Source organism: Octopus bimaculoides, chromosome 19 (genome assembly GCF_001194135.2).
Source record: "Octopus bimaculoides isolate UCB-OBI-ISO-001 chromosome 19, ASM119413v2, whole genome shotgun sequence".
Classification (NCBI taxonomy): Eukaryota; Metazoa; Mollusca; class Cephalopoda; order Octopoda; family Octopodidae; genus Octopus; species Octopus bimaculoides.
This window is the reverse complement of record NC_068999.1, coordinates 23,070,416-23,075,039: the sequence shown is the minus strand read 5'-3', so window position 1 is coordinate 23,075,039 and position 4,624 is coordinate 23,070,416. Positions and strand designations below refer to the sequence as shown.

The window sequence follows — 4,624 nt, the reverse complement described above, 5'->3', positions numbered from 1 at the left end:
TCCTACATATGTTTCAAAGGATTACAACCTGTGTGATCCATAGGGATCTTTGATATTAAAATTGTAACCTTCTCATCAGGGAAAGTATGGGAATCATCTTAAACGTAAGACATTATGACCGATGCTTTCCCTGATGAGAAGGTTACAATTTTAATATCAAAGATCCCTATGGATCACACAGGTTGTAATCCTTTGAAACATGTAGGAATAAAGTATGCAATTATAACATGCGTTTTCTCCAATCCTTAAATTCTTAAATGTATATATATATATAAATGTATGTGTATTTTTTCAATGTTTACAAATAATACGGAAAAAAATAAATAAATAGTTACCAGGGTAGCAACAATTCACATTAGTACCAAGGATGTAACAGCCTACTACTTGTAAGGGTAGAAATTCCAGAGTTTAGTAAAATGTTTTTCTATAAATGGAGTTAAATGCAGGTGTTATTCAAATCTTTATACTTCCAACATATGTTTCAAAGAAAACATTGGTATTATTCTAGAAGGAATGAAATTATGTAAAACAATGCAATCTTCTCATCAGAGAAAGAAAGAGAAACAAAATGCATCAATAAGACATTATAAACGAATGTGATTACTACATATATGATGAAGGGAAGGCTGGTAAGTCATTTAAAAAAAAAAGTTAATAGATATAATGTCAAAGGCAATTTATAGAAAGAGAAGGAGGAGGAAGAAAGAAATAAGCAGAAAACTAAAAGTGGAGAAATATAGTGCGATAGGTGAATAGGAATAAAGATTAAAGGCGTGGAAATAGATATATTTAGCGGAAGTGAGATGTAAGAAGACAGTTAAAGGTCGAATTTTATAGACTGGTAGAAATTTCTTATAGGAACTAAAGGTATGTTTTTGCCAGTGTTTGCAACAATAAATGTGTTCCTTAAACGTGTTTACAAGAGGATTCTCTGTGAACAGGATGAAATACAGTTCATCATTACAGAGCGAAGAAAAAGATTTACCTTTATCATAAGGAAAGAACCTAGATAGAATATTCCATTCCAAATCAAATTGTTTATTATGTTCCTTTCGAGACCAAATTGATTTACTAAGCCCAGTATTGTTGTGTTTATTGATATGTGTAAATGTAGAATAATGGTTAGATATTCTTTTGGACAACTGAGATGAAGAACTACATATATATAAAAAAGATGTCAGAACCGGTAGTAATCTTACCTTGATAAATAGAATTTCTAGTGTTAGAGTTAATGCTAAGGAATTGAATGTAATTGGAATTTATATCAGAAATACTAATATTGTTGCTATTATTGTTCAAAGAATAATATCAATGTTAATAATATCAATGTTATTATTTTCATTAAGTGAATTTGCATTTAACAATTTATTGTTATGCAAAACAATAATTTGTGAAAGGTTTTTGGTGTTTGAAAACCCTATTCTGATTTGGTGTTAATGGATAATGGAATAGTATCTTGAATTTTTTGAGAAATTCTTACCTATAGCTTCATGAAACTGGTAAGGGAGGTTGGATTTGATCTGCTTACCATATAGAATTATCAACCAAACAGTTTTGCTAGGACATACCTTGTTATTAGGGTAATTATCTTTAAAAACCCTAGATGTACTTTTATAACGTAGGGTCTTAAAGAACAGTTATCCCCCTTATGCTACAAAATTACATTTCTTGATTTAGTGTTGGTATTCGAACTAAAATTTATATTGTTGTTACCGTTATGACTTGATTTCATGTCCTGATTACTAGAGATAGAATTAGTGTCAATAGGGTTAATATAGGTAATTTTTTCTTTATAACCTGCTTTAAGTAAGGCAGAATTATAAAATTTGGCTTTTTTCATGAAAATATCAACATTGGCTGATAATCTAGAAAGTCTATGTGAAATATTCCTAACTAAATTCCTTGTAATAGCCTTAAAAGGATTACTGAAAGAGCTAATATATTTTAAATTAGTTGAGGGTTTATGGTATGGGAAATATGAATCATTATGTAAGTTAAGGGTAATATCCAAAATCTTGGCTTTAGTTATATCATTGTCGAAAATAATGCTTAAGCCCATGTTTTGGAAAAATTTAACCAACCTATTTTTAACTCTTTGTAATTTTTGGTTAGAAGCATTTTGAAGGTATGACGAGCTTCTTTCAGTTTCCGTCTACCAAATCCACTCACACGGTTTTGTTTGGCCCGAAGCTATAGTAGAAAACATTTGCCCAAGGTGCCATGCAGTGCGACCAAACCCATAACCATGAGGTTGGGAAGCAGGTTTCTTACAACACAGCCATGCCTATGCCTGTATATACATACATAAATATCATATATGCATGTGTGTGTGTTTGTGCATGTGTGTGTGTTTGTGCATGTGTGTGTGTGTGTGTGCGTGCGTACGTGTGTGCATGTGTGTGTGTGCGTGTGTATGTGCATGTGTGTGTTTGTATGTCTTTCTTCTTCTGTTTGTCCTCTACCATTTGACAATCACTGTTGGTTTGTTTACATCCTTGTAACCTAATGTTTCAGCAGAAGAGACTAGTAGAATAAATAGGAGACTTAAAAACTTAAGTACTGGGGTCAATTTGTTCAACTAAACCCTTTAAGGCAATGCTGAAATGACATGGCTGCAATGACTGAAACAAGTAAAGAAAAAGAAAGAAAGACCTTTTTTGCCACTCATTCTCATTTTATTTCATTCAACCACACTGATTCTTTCCTTGTTTGTCATTCTGGGCATTTGTGATAAACACACTTCAAAAACATGCCACTCATTTTCATTTCACTCACTTCCTCTGCATTTGTTATTTGACAGTTTCCCATTTCTACACTAATGTGTTTTTTGTTTACATAATAGCAAAGAAATACTCATTGCAAGTGACAAAAGTGTATATACATACATACACACACACACACACACACACACACACACACACATACACATGATGTACGTATGTATACATGTGTGTGTGTATGCGTGTGTGTTTGTGTGTGCGTGTGCGTGTGTGTGCGTGTGAGTTAACTGTTGGTGTCAAAAGAATTTTATAATCATTTGAGAGAACGTGAAATAATTCCTTTTGGGAATAACGGTTCATGAAGCGCCCACATAAAGCTATAGATAACAGCATGTAGATATTGGGTTGAAAAATCCCATATTTATATGTTAATGTTTATAACTTTATGTGTGTGCTTCAGGATACACATACACACATCATCATCATCATTTAATATCCATGTTCCATGCTTGCATGAGTTAGATGGTTTGACAGGATCCAGTGGTCCCAAGGACTATATCATGCTCTAGTGCTTGTTCAGTAAGTGCCTTATTATACAGATATTGTGTATTTTAGCCTGTGTCACCCTCTTCCATTATTTTAGTAACTGTTCTGCCTCGCTTGTACTGGTGGGTAAGTCTTCCTCAGCACTTCACATTAATCATCATAATTCTTTGTTATCTCCTTCATGAGGTTCAGTGTCTCAAGAAACGTCTTCACCATGTGGTTCCATGTCTTCCTACATCTTTTCATTTATCAGGTTCCATCCAATCTAAGTGCTTGGCACTTCTTTATACAAGTGACTTCTGCTATGTGCATTACATTTTATTTTGTACACTATATCTAATTCCACTTGTATTCAACTTTGCTCTCAGCCAATTCATGTTCCTTTCTTCATTTACACTAATACAATCCATTAAGTGGAGAATGCCAACTTCATTTGTATTGAGCCATAGTCAGGACCCACGTCTTTTTGCATTTAAGACTTATCATTAAGCAGCATAACGTTTTGTATCCAAACAGCATAAAGCTACCATTTCTTCCAGAAGAGGAACCATTTGTTGCCAGCAGACATTAAAAAATTCCTTAACTTTTTCCACCATGTTCTTTTTCTGGTGTCTATACTTTCAGTATACACACTTCAGTTACTTACTAGGTCATCTGTGTAACAAAAATTATAATTAATTCTAGTGAGCCTTCTGAATATTTGTGAAATACATTTTGTATGCTAACTACTAATGTGCATCCGACACTCATAAAATATTTCTTCTTTGTCAGCCTGCCTATTATCCCAATTCACTGCTTTATTTATGTGCCTGTAACTTAGTGGTTCAGCAAAAGAGGGATTAAGAAAATAAATACTGGTGTAGATTTGTTTGACTAAACTCTTCAAGGTGGTGCTGTAGGAAGTGTGGGAATAGATAAGTAATATAAGAGAAAAGTACATGTTTGTTCGGTATGATTATGGTTAAGAGATTTCTTTTGGTTTGTTGTGGTAATTTTGTTAAAGTTTAGGGTTCAATCAGGCAAGGAAATAAAGGTGTAAGCAGAAGTGTTTATGACGTACTTTTTATACAGGGTTGGTTTTTGTGGCATTTTATGGTTCATGAAAGAATGTTTGTAGATAATACAGTTTGTTGCTGATCACAGGTCAGAATGTAATTGAATTTGGTGTTTGATGTTATTTGCATCATCCTCCCTTTTTAATACCTTTCTATAGGACATCACTGCCACCTGGTTTCTAACTCTTCATCTCGGTTTTTTTGTTTTTGTTTTTCGCTGAAGGACTTACGTATGAAACATCAAGACACTCTTTAGAGCTAATACTGTATTTGTTAAGTTAAATCTTGTCCTCATTGTGTAGC

At 33.3% G+C, this 4,624-nt stretch overlaps 2 protein-coding genes across 2 annotated transcripts in view; one reads left to right on the top strand and one right to left on the bottom strand.

The window, feature by feature from the left end:
- Positions 1 to 4,624, bottom strand: part of LOC106871644 (calcium and integrin-binding protein 1) — a 443,076-nt gene that overhangs the window by 72,410 nt on the left and 366,042 nt on the right. The gene's annotated exons all lie outside the window — the stretch shown is intronic.
- The window catches only part of LOC106871649 (homeobox protein 4), an 88,263-nt gene that overhangs the window by 33,979 nt on the left and 49,660 nt on the right, over positions 1 to 4,624 (top strand). The gene's annotated exons all lie outside the window — the stretch shown is intronic.